The 17,513-nt window shown below is 33.7% G+C and overlaps 1 pseudogene across 1 annotated transcript; it reads right to left on the bottom strand.

Annotated features, from left to right (window-relative positions):
* Positions 1-6,869: 6,869 nt before the first annotated feature.
* Positions 6,870-8,236, bottom strand: LOC105506915 (annotated as a pseudogene). The gene has a single exon (XR_001001011.1). The product of XR_001001011.1 is annotated as a methylosome subunit pICln pseudogene (transcript).
* Between the last annotated feature and the right edge of the window lie 9,277 nt (positions 8,237-17,513).

Below are 17,513 nucleotides of genomic sequence, written 5' to 3'. Positions count from 1 at the left end.
TTTAATGTTTTTATCAAATTGGTTAATGCTAACATATTTATTCACATATTTTTCTGCCCCATCTCCTGCCTGTTTTTCAGGGAGGCTCCAATTACTTGTACATTAGACCACCAGAAATTGTGCCAAATCTCAGTCATGCTTTACTCATTTGGTTTTCAGGCTGAGTCTTCCCATATTTCATTTCGGATAGGACTAATTGCTGTGTATTAAAAGTCACTTTCTTTTTGAAGTATCTCTTTTGCTATTAATTCTATCCCTCACTTTTTCCATACACAGACATCATAGACTTTAGTTGTTTGGGGTATTTTTACATCTTCAATGTATCTACTTACATATGTTCAATCTTTCTGATATTCTCTTGACCATATAAAATACACTTATAATAATTTTAAGGACCTTGTCTAATAGATCTATCATTTGTGCCATTTGTTAATTGCTATTGACTATCTTTTTTCCTCTTTATTTGTCCTAGTGCTCTCTCTCTTTCTCCCTCTCTCTCTCTGGCAGGTAGAAACAGGAACTCTTCATTGCTGTGTGTTAATCTTGAGAACTGTAACTTCTTATCCTTTTGACTGGTTGTTTTCCCAGCCTCAGGTAGTTTGCTCAAGTCATACACTCATTATTAGCACAAATATTAAGAAAACCTTCTGCAGGTCTATCAAGGTCTACTTCTGTATAGTTTATTTCTCATAATCTGCCCTGTGAATTCTCCCTGCCTTCATCTACTTTGTCTCCCATGCCCATCTCCACAACCAAAAAGGTCCATTCAACTCTATTTGGTACCCTCTTCTATACAGGGTAATGAAGAATTTCTCCAGGCAGTACGCTGGGGAAATCTTGGACTCACCTCACTTGTTTCTTATCTTTCAGTGTCATTGTTCTTTGATGACTGATGTTTAATGTTTTGAAAACCATTACTTCATGTATTTTGTCTAGAGTTTCAGTTTTATATGAAATGACAAATGTCATCTCTGTTACTCTATTCTGGCCTGTGCATGGCTTTTTTTTTTTTTTTTTCTATTTTTTATGACCTTATTATATCTTTCAATTTGTTTTAAAATTACCTCAACATACATGTTTCATGCATTTTAAAGATTTATTATTGGGTTCATTTTAGTTTTCTTTTTTCTTTTTTTCTCATTCTTAGAAATACACACAATCACATACACACGTGTAATATATAATTACATATTTTAAATAGTCATGATCATTATTAAAATATCATTTCAAAAGGTATATTCAGCTTTGTGAATTTTTAATCAATGATTTTTAATGATAGACTGTATATAAACTTGGCTTTGAAATAAAGACAAACCTTATAATCTGCAAATACTATCATATTCCCTTTTGGATTTTAATTCACATTTTCATAATTATTTTACTTCTTGTTAGAGATTTTCTGCTTCATTTATATTTTTTATCCAGGCTCTCTCTCTCTCTTTCTTTGTCCCTCTTTTTCTCACTCCTTTGAAAAACCACTCTAACATTTACACAATTGCTTCCACTCGGATCCTAGACCCCCAATACAGAACTAGGTTATATAAAGGTATTTCAGAACAACTGTGATATACTAGGCATCTAATTACCAAATGTGCAGAAAACTTTGTTTCATTTCAAATTATGTTTCACAAATTGTGTATGTATAATTTTCCATTTTCTTAATAAAATTAACCTGGTCAAAATTCAACAACTAGGCTTATTTCAAGTTCCTTTCATTAATAGAATTAGAGAGAAGATCTATCACTTCCTCTGTCTTAAATGGAAGAACTGTAATTGGCATTACTAAAACCATTATTCTCTTGGCTGCTTCGGTCTCATTTAGGACTTGAATTCACAAATATATGAGATTTCAATTTGCTTTATTTTTATATTTCTGGTTCACATAAATAGGGCTTCCTTTTGTTATAAGCAAAACTGCCTTTTGGCATATTATATCAATTATTGATCAGTGTTTGAATAAGTAGCAAAACGTGAGTGGACATAACTCTTTTGAATGACATTCATGGTTCATCACACATTTTTGACTGTGAAGAGCACATTTAAGTGTGTGAATGTGGGTCAAATCTATAAAACAGAAAGCAAATATTTATAATGAAGACAAGTATGGTGGAGTCTGGGAGTAACATTGATTTTATATCAGCTAACATGTGAAGTCATTTCATCTGCCATTTTTTCCATTTTTTTATTATTTCTATACAATTTGATTTGCATTGTGCAGTTTAGAATGTAGTATACCCAACTTGCAATTAATAGAATTTCCAAGAAATATTTGCTAAAATGATTGATCATACTTAAATAGTGTACTTCATTTCTAGCGCCCCACATATTGTGCTAAATGTTTTCTTTGCAAACAGGTAATGACCTATGTAAGGATTCATCACATATCTAAAGCTGACTCTGGATATTTTTCCTATACTACTCTCAGATTGCAAAATCTCCAGTACTTTCTTGCTGACTTTCACATTACATTATACAAATGCCTCTATTACCCTTACCAAGTGAAACTGTTATATTTACTTCACAGGCTAGGGTTTTTTTTTTTTTTTTTTGTCACAGTTTAAGCATACTAAAATGAAAGATATAAATGAAATTAAAGGATCTTAAATATGTGTTTACTGGGCAAGTTAGTTTTACAGGAATCAGAAAGTTTATACTTGCATTTCTTATCTCAGAGAAACTCATTTAACTCATTTAACAAAAATAAACATACTTTATATATTGTTTTTCCATTGATTACTGTTTATTATTAAGTAACTCAGTGGAACGCCTCCCATTTATAAGGGTTATCTGAGTGTTAATGTGACTGTTGAAATGTGCTGAATTATCACTGACACAGCATTTTCTACAAGCTATACAATACAGGACACAGAAAAACTAATTAGTCACTATGACAGAATGAACACTTGAGAAGGACTTTTCTTTGCATATCATTAAAAAAATCAATTAGACAAATGCACAGAGATCAATATTATTTAGTGTAGAAAAACAAATAAAAAGAACAAAACTCGGCCATCACTGCCTTCTAAATTTTTTGCTTTAGGCTGGCAATCTTGAGCGAAGGCACTTAGACAAAGATGTACTAAAGGTCACCTTCAGCTGCAAGAATTACCATTGCCCTTTTGTTTCTTTTCAGAAGTATGATGCTATCAAATTCAATACACAATGAAAAGGTACAGCGTTGGACTACTGTGATATTTTATAAATAAAATTTGAAGAGTGCTCTTTGACAATAATCAAAAAAGGAGTATTTTCTTGTTTCCTTTTTTCTCTGACCTACAATTTATTACTGAGTTGTCTTTTTGGATTTTTTGTTTTTCTAGTTTTGTGGCTGCTTGTAAAATGTCAAACCCAGCATTTGGAATTTTTTTGAGATCCATAAGTGCTAAATAGTAAGATATTGAATCTGTATTTAAAAACATCTAATACAAATTAATTGTATAATTTTATACATTATTGAGGAGCCAAAGAGAAGATTTTTCACTTTTATTACAAGGCATAGTTTTATAAAACTTTAAACAGGAATTAGGTTTATACCATTTCAATAAATAGTAGTATTATAAGAAATTATATAGAAAGAGCTCACTTAGTGTTTTGAGTAAAGTTTAGTATTCAAGATTTAAATGTTCCTGACTATTGACTTTGAAGTTGATTTTGGAGTGGTGTCTTCTTTTGATCAAAGATACTATAAATTATTTTTAAATAACAACAAAAAAAATTCAGACATTAATCAAAGAAACAAAAACACCACTATCTTAACAGTATTATGCTATAACAAGCTGTCAAAGTCTCATATTAAACTCTTTGTTAGTAATTTAAATATTCTAACAACTCAGTTTATGTTATATAATTTCCATTAGAAAAATAAAGATAATGAGATTTAAAGAGGTTCAATTAATTATCTACGTTGGAACTTATATATGGCTAAATTGAGATTTGATTTAATTTTTTGTTTGATTTCAAAATCTAAACTCTTTCACCTAGAATAATTTAAGAAAAAATTATTTAAACCAGAGTCAATTTAGATAGAAAAATTAACTTTATTCACCAAATATTATTATCAGTATTTTAATCACTACACATCATGGATTTATGACAAACTGCCATAGGAAAGGGTTATAATATAATAAATAATTTAGAGAAATAAGACTTTAAAAGTGTGTATTTATATAACATTAAAATTTAATTTAAAACAAAAATAAAAAAATTAAAACACTAAAATCCCTACTCAGGGCTTTTTAAAAAGAAACACTAATTTTTGAGATCCAACTCCAAGATTCAGTAGGAGGCTGGTAAGGCCCTGGAATCTATATGTTTATCATAAGTTCCAGCTGATACTGATAACTAGTTCATAGACAATATTTTGGAACCATTATTCTAGAATATAAATATTATGAAATAAGAACTTCCTTTACTAAACATATGCAAGTATTAGAGAAAGAAATAGTTGCATTGTTCTGTTACTGATAATCTGATTATCAGAATGTCTGCAGAGGTGAAGTCAGACTTCACACAAAGAATTAAAAAAAAAAAAAAATGAAAGGGGACAGTCACTGAAACAGTGTGTCATACTTTATTCTGCCAGATTCTGACGAGAATTTGACAGACATACTTATCTATCTAGGACTTTGAAAGAAGCACAGGTATTTATCTCCACAAAACTTCAATAACAGAAACAGATTGTCACCTTTGTGAACTGCCTTGGCAGACATGGACGTGTAAGATTTCCCTTTCCCTCATTGCTCAATAAGTAAAAATGCAGTTTGGAAAATTTCTCTCTTACTGACATAACATAGAGCTTTTGAACCATTTCAGAGTATGTCACTGCATAAATAGAACTGCAGAAACAAAAGGATTATTTGTATAAACACTGCCTACCATAGTAATGAAGTGTTTTCAATTACATGTACAAAAGTACGTAACATGATTATATCTATCAACTGATTCACGTGCGGTGAATAGACAAAAGTAAATGTTGCTTTTAAAATCTTTTGCATAATTTGAAATTAATTATTTGTAAATTACCTTTTGATTTTTGTTTTCTCCCCACCATTAATATATATGTTATTTCATCAATTATCATAAACAGCAAAATTGGTACATCATCTTTGGTATACATCTTTCTTTTTCAATTTTTTATTATTCATAGTTATAAGTTTGTTACACTTTCTATTCCATTATCTGTACCTATGATTATAAACTAGCATGTGTGTTGAATACCTAAATCAAATCTACAAATGTTGTATTTATATTACAATCTGTAATGTGAGTTAGATTTTGAAATTAGAGTTCCCATGTAAATGTACTGAGTGTTTTCATCTAGTGTTAAGTGTAATCTATATTATCAAATTACTAATGTAGTTTAAAAATACAAATCTATCACTTTACCCATGAATAGTAATATGCAAGTACATACTGCAAAATACATGCAAAGTTTATATATTTTATGTATGGTTCATTGAATATAGGTATATAAACACTTTTATGTTATTTGATATATGTTCATAAAACAAAATTTTGCTTTAAAGGTAACATATTTTAAAAGTATTTTAATGTCTGAAATATTTTGTGTGTGGAATCCTTATGACATCCTTACTTAAAACTGGATCCCAGAATATGAAATATCTGATGTATGTCAGAGAAGTGATGATATCTACTAATAATTTTGAGTTTGGGATTCAGTTGTTTCTCTTGTTGTTGTTAATATCTTTTGTTATCTCAAGCTTATTTCAATGTTTTGTCTTATGTTTATCTGTATAAAAGTGTTCATAATATACATTTTTAGTGAAGCAATTAATAAGCCAGCAATTAAGAGGAAAAGCCACTAAGTGAGAACATACAAAATTTCTTTCTGGGCTTGGCTTATTTTAGTTAACATAATGTTCTCCAGTTTCATTGATGTTGCTGCAAATGACAAAATCTCATATTTTTAATGGCTGAATAATACTCTATTGTTTATATATACCATATTTTCTTTATCCATTCATCTTTTGATGAATTGTTTCCAAATCTTGGCTATTGTAAGTAGTACTGCAATAAATATGGAAATGCAGATATCTCTTCAATATTCTAATTCCCTTTCTTTTAGGTATCATACCTAGCAGTGAAATTGCTGAATTATAAAGTAATTATATTTTTAGTTTTTTAAGCAACCTCCATACTGTTCTCCATATTGGCTGTACTAATTTACATTTCCACTAATATATGTAATGGTTCCCTTTTCTCCACATCCTCTCCAGAGTTTGTTACTGCCTGTCTTCTAGATAAGATCAATTTTAAATGGGGAAAGATGATATCTCACTGTAGTTTTGATAAGCATTTATCTGATTGTCAATGATATTGAGCACCTTTTCATACACTGGTTGCCAATTGTATGTCTTCTTTGGAGAATTGTCTATTGAGATTTTTTTTTGCCTATTTTTTAATCAGATTTTTATTCCATTGTGGTCAGAAAAGATTATTGATATTAGTTCAATTTTTTGGAATGTTTTAAGACTTATAAGCTAATGCACAATCTATCCTTGAGAGTGATATATGTGCTGAGGAGAAGAATGCATATTCTGCAGTCATTATGTGAAATATTCTATAAATATCTGTTAGGCCTATTTGGTCTATACTGCAGATTAAGAAACAACATTTCTTTGGTGATTTTCTGTCTAGATGATGTATTTTCTGTCTGGACGATTTGTCCAATGTAGAAAATAAAGTGTTAAACTCTTAAGCGATTCTTCTTTTGGAGTCTCTCTCTTTAGTTCTAATACTATTTGCATTATATATCTGAGTACTCCAGTGTTGGGTGTATATATTGTTATAGCCTCTTGCTGAATTGATCCCTTTATCATTATATAATGACCTTATTTGTCTCCTTTTTTTTTTTTTTATAGAAAACCTAGGTTTATTTGTGAAGCTAATACAAAAACAAAACAATTACCATTTGAAGTACTTTGAGGACTTCATCCAAGACTCACTTGCTCTGTTACAGAAACTGACCTAAAAGGCTGGAAATTAAAGGATATAACCTAAGAGTTTACAACAGCAGACTGATAAAACATGGCAAAAGGAGCTCTCTCTTTCCTACCCAGTCTACCTACACCAAGCTCCTGTGCATTTTCACCACATAAATCTGCTAGCTTACAAAAGATGCGCATAGTCAAGTCAGGAATTATAGGCCTACTCAGAGGGTACCCAGACACAGAAAGTTTTGGGGTAAATAATAAACTACAAATACCCTCTTGGTTAAGTTAATTCATCAAGTTAATAAAGGTCATATTATCTATCTTCTGCTGGTGACAACTTATTGTCTCAGTATAGTCTGTCTCAAGAAGGAACTGGTTCAGGTTGGGTTGTGGAAAAGGAAAAAGACTTCCATCAGCTTCACTCCAGAGTGGAAGAGGCACCAAGTTCTCTCCTACAGTTAGGAGCAGAATCTTAAACCTGCATAAATCATTTTCAGTGATCAACATCTGCATCCTCAAACTGTCCAGCAACTGTTGGTGTGGTATCCACCTCCATCCCATCTTCATAATCTCTTATTGAATCTTCTGTCCTGACCCCAGCCATATGATACTGGCTGCTCACAGACTGAGAGAGCATTCCTTCTAATCTCTCCAATGTGGCTTGGCCTTCTGCTGTTAGATGGGATAATCCTTCTTCGTAGTTGTAAAATGTAGGGATGTCCCCCTGTCCTTGTTCATGAGCTTCCACATCACATTCTTCTCCATCGTAGTCATCTGAATCCTCATCCTCAGGATCTGGATGCAAGGCCTGGCACTCGCACATTGCAGTGAACATCGCCTCCAATGCTGATTTATCACTAGGCACAAATCTAAATTCAGTAATAGGTTCAACATCATCATCACTGTCTTCCTCTTCTTCATCAGCAACTGGTTCTTTTGATTCTTCTTCAAATTTGGCATTCACCGTAACATACAAATGCTCTCCTAGACAGTCACTTCGGTCCCTGGATAATGCATGTAAACTAATGGTGGGGTATTCCAGTGAGAATCCTAATCCAGAACCATCTAACCAAGACAGGCGGCTCTCAGCGATGGAAAGGCTACCAGTGCCGAGGCCCTTCCCGTTCAGCACAGCCTCGGTGTCTGGTTGTTGCCGCAGGAGCCCCTCCGCCGGCCCAGGCGGCGGGAAACTTTTGAGGAAGCTCATAGCAGCAGACAGTGCGACAACACAGCCCCTGAAGGAGTTAGAACACAGCAATGCGTGCACCACAGCGCTCGCCCTGGAAGAGTATTTGTCTCTTTTCATAACGTTTGTCTTGCAATCTATTTTGTCTGATATTAGCATAGGTACTCCTACTTATTTTGTTTTCCACCTGCATGAAATAGATATTTTCATCCATTTATTTTCAGTCTGTGTATTCATAGGTTAAGTGTGTTTCTTGCAGGCAGATTGTTGGGTCTTGTGATCTAAGTTTTTGGCCACTGCAGCCATATCTGCATTAGGGGTCATTCCAAGCACAATGACACTGTGTTTCTTGCAGACTCATAGTGATACTATATTGGAGGTCTTATAGAAGACCCAAAAAAATTATCCGGATTGCCAGGCAGCAATTGTTGTTCTCTTCCCTTACTTTCTTCTAAACAAATAGAATCTCTCTCTCTGTGCTGAACTGCCTGGAGCTTGGGGAGGGGTGACACAAGCACCCCTGTTTCCACTCCCACTGGGACTTTGCTGAATCAGACCTGAAACCAGCACAGCATTGGGTCTCATCCAAGGCTACTGGTCACAACTGTCTACCTGCCATATTTTTACTCAAGGCTCTAGGGCTCTACAATCAGCAGGTGTTGAAGCCAGCCAGGTTTATGTCCTTCCCTTCGGAGCAGTGAGTTTTCCATGGTTTGGGGCAGGTCTAGATATGCTGTCTGAAAGTCAGAACCTAGTATCACAAAACTTATTAATCTACCTTGTGCTCTATTCTACTATGACTGAGTGGGCACCTGAGCCACCAGACAAAGTCCTTATCTCTCTTCCCTCCCCTTGCCAGAAAGAAAGAAACCTCTGCCTGTGGTCACCACTACCCCAGGTCCATCATTGTATTGCCTGGCTACCACTGATGTTCATTCAAAGCCTAAGGGCTCTTCTGTCAGCTAACCGTGAATAGGTTTGGGAAAACACCTTTCAGGGCCATGGCCTCTCCTCTGACCCAGGGCAGGTTCAGAAATGCCATCTAAGATCCAAGGCCTGGAATTGGGAAACCCAACAGCCCACTTGGTTCCATATCCCACTGTGGCAGAGCTGATACTAAGCTGATTTGGGGGTCTTATGATGGCAATTTTTTTGTGTGGATAGTTGTTCAATTTGGTGTTCCTGTGGGGAGGACATCTGGTGCAAACTTCTATTCAACCATATTGCTACACCTCCACCCTCTCCACTCTTCTTTTTTAATTTAAATTTAGTATACCTGTTGAAAAGTCACTGTCTGGTTAAAAAAAAAAAAAAAAAAAAAAGGTTGACTCAGCTATGCCAAGTAACTGCTGAAAATGAGAGCTGGACCTTCAGAATTATCCTTTTTAAATCTCAAGTTCTAGCTCAGGTGAAAAAGTCTTTTATTGGAAAACAGTCTACTCTATGATATCATAGAAGTAACAGAAATTTTGAATAAAGTCTCAATATTAGCCTGTATTTTATATAAGTAAATAATACTTTATGTACTTGAAAGTGATTTTTAAAGAAATTTACTCCTTATTAATTCTATATTCTAGATAACCTCACTGGGACTAATTACAATGTCTTTAGATTATTTTGAAACAAACTGTTTTTCCTGATTATTTGTTTATAGTTTTATCTTCCTAATCTATTTCTTTCAAGGCTGATTTTCTATATTTCTCAGCATTTGTCTGAGTCAGTGTTTCTTGAGATCAAATCATATAATCCCAGAGAAAATCAGCACTCCCCAAAGTTTAATTTTCATTCTGATTAGCTGTATCAAGACTCAAACTGTGATCTTTGTTGAACAGTGGACCTACCCCAGCACTCCACAGTGAGTTCAGCTCAGAAACTATTTGTTAGCTAAGTTAAAATGCTGTAGTAGATTTTCTATATTAGATGTCTATTAAATATGTGTGATTCCTTGAAAAATAATTATAGAAAGTAAAAATGATATGCATTTAAATATTCTAATTAATTATCATGGTCAGTTGTTTCCTTTCCTTTAGAACCAACGACTGATTAATATAAGTATGCTAAAGGTTTCTTAGGTTTTTGAATAAAATAAATGTTAGAAAACATTAAAATATATGTTAGAAAACTTTAAAATATGTCAGTTTTATCTTTCAACATTGAAAAATACATATTACAGTCTAGCTTAATTTTTAGTGCCTTAAAGAGATCAGATTTTTAAAAATTAACACTTCCTTATTATGCTCAATTTATTTTTCAGTGATATTGTCCCTTGTTAAAGGAAACTTTATACAAATTAAACTTAATACCATTTAATTGAGCAAAGAACAGCTTGTGAATTCTGTGGGCCCCAGAACTAGAACAGGCTCAGAGGTACTCCAGGGCTGCCATGTAGTTAAAGAATTTGTTTGAACAGAAAAAGCAAAATAATATACAAAAAAGAAAGTGAGGTACAGAAACAGTTAGTTGGACACTTGGCTGCTGTTAGTGGCTGAGAATCAGCTATTTTTTACAAAAATAAATTCCTGAATTAAGTTTTTAGTTTGTTTACCTACTGAGTTAGGTTGTAGTTTATTACATAGTACTCATATGGAGGATTCTAATACTCACATTTAGTTTAATTTAAGACTCTTATCAACTTGCACTGACATCTTAATCAATCATATAATTGAATCTATTTTATTCACTCTTCTTTTCATATGATTTAAACTTTATCCTAATGACTGTTGTTTTCATTTTTGAAAATTTATTCAATTAACTTTTTCCTATTTCTTTAATTTTCCATCGTATGCTATGAAATGCTATAGCTTAACATAGATAAATATTTTTGAACTTTTTATATGATTGATCTATTTGTTTTAGGCATTGCTTTTTTTATTAATAACTTTTATTATTAATAAATTGTATTTTACTACATTTTAAAATTTTGCCCAGATTCTATGCAATTATTCCTTAACATGAAGTTGAAGTTGTCATGTAGAATTTATGCAATTATTTAAAACACATTGTCATTAATTTTATGATATTACTCCAGCTCCATTGTCAAAACATTTTTTGTGAATTTGCATTCTTTGTGAGCAATAGCTTTAGAAAAATAATCATCACTCATAAATTTAAAATGTAAAAACTAAGATGTCTATAACAACAATGGAAGAAACTTCAGACACTCTGGAAACTTTACTGAAATATTTATACAAAATAATAAAAAAGTTAATATGATGATTATAGTTATAATGATGAATCAGAGTCTAATGGTCAATATGTGCTGAGGGCTTTCATATTTCAACTCATTCAATCCTCTAAATAACACCATAAATTACTATCCTCATTATAACAATATAAGACCTAAGATAATTCTATGGTTTGAATGTTTGCCCCCTTCCAAACTCCAAAACTCATGTGAAAACTTAATCCTGAATGTGGCAGTATTGAGAACTGGGACCATTAAAAGGTCATTGAGTCATGAGAACTTTGCCCTTATGAATGAATTAACTTATTTAATAGGTAAATGAATTAATAAGTTATTATGTGAGTGGAACTAGTTGCTTTAAAGAAGAGGAGGAGAGAGATGGACTAGCACACTCAGCTCCCTTGCCACATAGTGCCTGTGCCAAGAATCCCCACCAGCAAGAAGACTCTCACCAGATGTGGCCACTTGTTGATGGAATTCTTAGCCTCCATAACTGTAAGAGTTGCTTTCCTTTCCATTATAGTTACGCAGTTTCAGGTATTCTGTTATAAGCAACAGAAAATAAACTAAGACATGTCATGACAGATAACTTTATGTTTATGCAGTATAAACATGAGAATAAATTTTATAAAAAAATTATGGGTGATCCTAAGTAATACATGCCACCTTTGATATATATACATATATATGTTTTAACGTGTTATTTGCAATATACTTAATGTTTTTTATTAAGCTGAATGATTCTATTAATTGTACCTGGAATTAAAAACATATTTTTTCTATATTTTTCATTGTTACCATATTTTTAAAAAAGTTTCAAGCAAAGCCACCAGCTAGGCTTTGGTTGCCTCTTATAACACAAGGTGGTGTAACAGCATACCAGAACTTATTATGTGATAGCACTGTTCAACCACCAGAATAACTCCTATATTATTTTCTTTATTTTGTTTTGCAGATATTACATCTTTACTAATTGAACATTCATGACAATCCTGCCTTGAGCAAATATATTAACACTGTTTTCCAACAGCATGTGCCACTTCATTTCTCTGTGTCACAATTAGAGATCCTTTATGCTATTATTGTAATTATTTGGGGGCATCACATCATCAACTCTGACCATATAAGGCTGCAGACTTAATCGATAAATATGTTGTGTGTTTTGACTATTTTACTGGCTGGCCATTCACTTGTCTCTCTCTCACTCAGCCTCCCTGTTCTGTAAAACACACAAAAAATAAAATAAAATGAAGTCAATTAATAACCCTACAATTGCCACTAAGTGTTCAAGTGAAGGGAAAAGTTGTATATTTCTCATTTGTAATTAAAAACTAAAATTTATTGAGCTTAGTGTGGAAAGTCAAGATAGGTTGAAAGCTAGGACTCTTAATGCCAATCAGTTAGCCAAGTTGTGAATACAAAGGAAAAGTTTTTGAAGAAAATTGTAAGTTCTTTTTCAGTGAACACACAAATAATAAGAAAATAAAAAACCTTACTACCGATGTGGTGAAAGTTTGAGTGGTCTGGATAGAAGATCAAACCAGCCAAAATACTCCCTAAACCCAAATCTAATCCATAGCCAGGCTCTAAGTGCTTTCAATTCTATGAAAGCTAAGAGAAGTAAGGAAGCTGAACAAGAAAAGTTGGAATCAGACAGAGGTTTCAGAAAATATGTCATCTTCATGACACAGAAATGTAAGGTAAAACAACAAGTGCTAATGTAGGAACTATAGCAAGTTATCCAGAAAATGAAGCTAAGGTAATTAGGGAAGGTGGCTATACTAAACAATAGATTTTCAATGTAGCTGAAATTTTTATTGGAGGAAGACGCCATCTAGGATTTGCATAGCTAGAGAGGAGAAATCAATGCCTGCCTGGAAAGCTTCAAAGGGACTCTCTTGTTGGAGACAAATGTAGCTGGTAACATTAAGTTAAAGCCAATGTTTATTTGCCATCCTGAAAATCTCAGGGCTGGTAAAAACTATGCTAAATTTACTCTGCCTGCCCTTTAGAAATTAAGCAACAAAGCCTGTTTGGCAACACGTCTGTTTACGGCATGGTTCACTGAATGACGGAGATGTATGAAGAGATTAATGTTGTTTTCATCCATGCTAACATGTTATCCATGCTGCAGCCCATGGATCAAGGAGCAATTTTGACTTTCAAGTCATATCATTTAAGAAAATATTTTGTAAGACTATAGCTACCATAATGATTCTTTTGATGGATCTGGGCAAAGTAAATTAAAACTTTTCTGGAAATGATTCGTAAATTATAGACGCTGTTAAAAACATTCATGATTTTGAGGGAAGTTCAAGGTATCAACCTTAACAGGAATTTGGAAGATGTTGATGCTAAGTCTTATTGATGGTGTTGAGAGGTTCAAGATGTCAGAAAAGGAAGTAACTATAGATGGTGTGGAAATAACAAGATAGCTAGAATTAGAAGTGGAGCTTGAAGGTGTGACCAAATTGCTGCAATCTCATGATAAAACTTTAAAGTATGCAGTTGCCTCTTATGAATGAGCAAATAATGTGATTATGTTAGTTAGCTTCTATTCCTAGTGAAAATTGTTGAAATGATAACAAAAAATTTAAAATATTTCACAAATTTTGTTGATAAAGAAAGCATAGAGTTAGACAGGATTGACTCCAACTGTGTGTAAAATGCTGTCAAACAGCGTTAAATGCTACAGAGACATCGTTTATGATAGAGTCAATTGGTGAAGCAAATTTTGTCTTCTTTTAAGAAATTGCTATGGCCACTAAAACCTTCAGAAACTACCACCCTAATCAGTCAGCACTCATCAACCTTGAGGCAAAGTCCTCCACCAGTAATGAAATTATGACCCACTGGAAGCTCAAGTGGTTGTTAGTAACTGATAGCAATAAAGAATTTTTTTTAAATTAAGGCATGTAAAGTTTTCAGACATAATGCTATCGCACACTTAATAAACTACAGTATAGTGTAAACATAACTTTTATATGCACTGAGAAACCAAAAAGTTTACATGACATCATTTATTAAAATATTTATTTCATTGTAGCAATCTGGAACAAACTCCCTGGTATCTCCCGGTATGCCAGTATGAATCCACTGCTTACTAATTCATCAATGGCTTATACTACACATATTATGAAAATCTTGTACATTATTAATTTTTCTCCTGCTAAATAAAGTTCTTAGAACTCTACGGGTGTTTTTAATTTTCTATAAATAAATTTTATGAAAATCTACTAACATAAACATTATTCTTTATAAAAGATTAACTATCTTACACCCTCCCTCCCTAGCTGGAATATTAAAAGCTTTCACATAAACAGATGTTTTCATTCCTTCAGTTTATTCCACGCCCTGAGAAATTCCTTAGTATCATGGTCTTTCCTTTTGTTTTAACTTTTTTTTAAGTTCAGGGATATATGTGCAGATTTGTTATATAAGTAAACTTGTGTCATGGGGATTTGTTGTACAGATTATTTCATCACCCAGGAACTAATTCCAGTACCCAATAGTTATCTTTCCTGCTCTTCTCCCTCCTCCCATCCTTCACCCTCAAATGGACTCCAGTACGCGTTGTTCAATTATTTGGGCTCATTAGTTCTCATCATTTAGCTCCCACTTATAAGTGAGAACATGTGGTATTTGGTTTCCTGTTTCTGCCTTAGTTAACTAAAGATTATAGCCTCCAGCTACATTCATGTACCTGCAAAAAACATGATCTCATTCTTTATTTTATGACTTCATAGTTTTCCATGGTGTATATGTACCATATTTTCTTTTTCCAATCTGTCATTGATGGACATTTAGGTTGATTCCATGTCTTTGCTGTTGTGAAGAGTGCTTCAGTGAACATTCACATGCATGAGTCTTTATGGTAGAATGATTTATAATTCTCTGGGTATATACCAAGTAATGGGATTGCTGGGTCAAGTAGTATTTCTGCTTTTAGCTTTTTGAAAAATTGCCATGCCACTTTCCAGGATAGTTGAACTAATTTACCCACCCACCAAGAATGTATAAGTATTCCCTTTTCTCCCTAACCTCCCCAGCATCTGTTATTGTTTGATTTTTTGTTAATAGCCATTCTGACTGGTATGAGATGGTATATCACTGGAGTTTTGATTTGCATTTCCCTAATGATCAGTGATACTAAGCTTTTTATCATAGGCTTGTTGACCACATGCATTTCTTCTTTTGAAAAGTGTCTGGTCATGTTCTTTGCCTACTTTTTGTGGGATTGTTTGTTTTTCTCTAGTACATTTGTTTAAATTTGTTATGGTGTCTGGGTATTAGACTTTTTTCACATGCACAATGCATTAGAGTATATATATATTATTTAGTATATATACTATTTAGTATATATACATACACTGTTATAATATTATTATTGTATATTAGGGTATATTATATATACTATTAATGTGTATGTGTATAAATATATATATGTGTGTGTGTGTGTGTGTGTATATATATGTAAAGGAGAGTTTATAAAGTGTTAGCTCACACAATCACAAGGTCTCACAATAGACCATCTGCAGGTTGAGGAGAAAGGAGAGCAAATCCGAGTCCCAAAATTTGAGAATTTGGAGTCTGATGTTTGAGGGCAGGAAGCATCCAGCATGAGAGAAAGACGTAGGCCTGTAGACAAGGCCAGTCTCTCCTTTGACATTTTTCTGCCTGCTTATATTCTAGCTGTGCTGGCAGTTGTTTAGATTGTAAGCACCTGGATTAAAGGTGGGTCTGCCTTTCCCAGCCCATTGACTCAAATGTTAATTTCTTTTGGCAACACCCTCACAGACACACCCAGCATCAATACTTTGTATCCTTCAATTCAGTCAAGTTGCCACTCAGTATTAACATCACAAGTCCACCCCTTGTCAACTCGAAGCCATACACATCTACTGAGATCATACATAGTCTTTAAATAAAGAAAATAGTAAGGTCATAATTACACCTAACGTAATACAACTATCCTTCATATAACCAGAAACGCACCAATTCCCAGCCCAAATACTATTACATAAAGTTAACAATACTTAAATGCTGATGTGAAGCCAATAAATCTTATGACACATGATAAAAGAAAAATAAAATAAAATGAATATATTTTCTTAGTACAAGTGTATACATGGACAAACATGTTTTTAACAAAAGAAGGAGAAAAGCTCATGACTATTACAATCCTTGTTGATGTAGCTGGTCATGTGGTCTTAGCTGGTATTGCTGACTACTTTCTACTAGACATTCTGTATTCCCTTTGCTTTCAGCAAGCACCTCAGCAGATTATTATTATTTTTTTTTTTCCCCCTGGTAGACTAAGTCTTCATTCCTGAAGGGTTTGGGTCACTTGTAGTCCTGCCTGGATTGGGCTGTTGTAGTTTCCCATTGACCTTAATCACAGAACATGGTAATACTAAGAGATGCTCTAATGGGTCTCCTGCATTCCATGCATACTCTTCCTTACCTCCGTTGTTAGTCTTGATAGTGCAGGTCAATCACCACAGCCAACACTGTAACTCCCTTCTTAGCCTGTTGACTTAAAGGTAGGAGGAGCCCAAAGTGCTCAGGTGGCAATCTTAACTTCCATTTCAAGGGAATTGTTGTTGTGTCTCCTGGTGGCAGCATTCCTGTCTCTGGGACTAAGAACTCTTGGACAGCAGAAACTAATGTTGCAGGAACAAGAGGAAAAAATTTTGCTAGTGGATCACTAGGGGTGATGGTGAGTGGTGCCACTTCCACTCCTTGATTTCTGGACCCATGAATCCTGGCTATGGGAGAAACAGTACCATATATTGGATGCTGAGTCACAGCATAAATGCCTTCTGGAGAACTTTGCCCCAGCCCTGGAAAGTATTGTCACCTAGCTGGCATTGCAATTGTGACTTCCAAAGGCAATTACACGATTCTACCAATCTCGCTGTTTCAGGATGTTGAGGAACATGGTAAGACCAGTGAATTTTATGAGCATGAGCCCACTGCCACACTTCTTTAGCCACAAAGTGTGTGTACATGTACCACATTTTCTTTAGCCAGTCTATCATTGATGGGCATTTGGGTTGGTTCTATGTCTTTGCTATTGTAAGTGGCACTGCAGTAAACATACATGTGCATGTGTCTTTATAGCAGAATGATTTATATTTCTTTGGGTATATACCCAGTAATGACCCATTACTGGGTTAAATGGTATTTC

Source organism: Colobus angolensis, unplaced genomic scaffold (genome assembly GCF_000951035.1).
Source record: "Colobus angolensis palliatus isolate OR3802 unplaced genomic scaffold, Cang.pa_1.0 Scaffold141, whole genome shotgun sequence".
NCBI classification, from domain to species: Eukaryota; Metazoa; Chordata; class Mammalia; order Primates; family Cercopithecidae; genus Colobus; species Colobus angolensis.
Note: the sequence above shows the minus strand (reverse complement) of the source record. Positions and strands in the feature narration are given on the sequence as shown.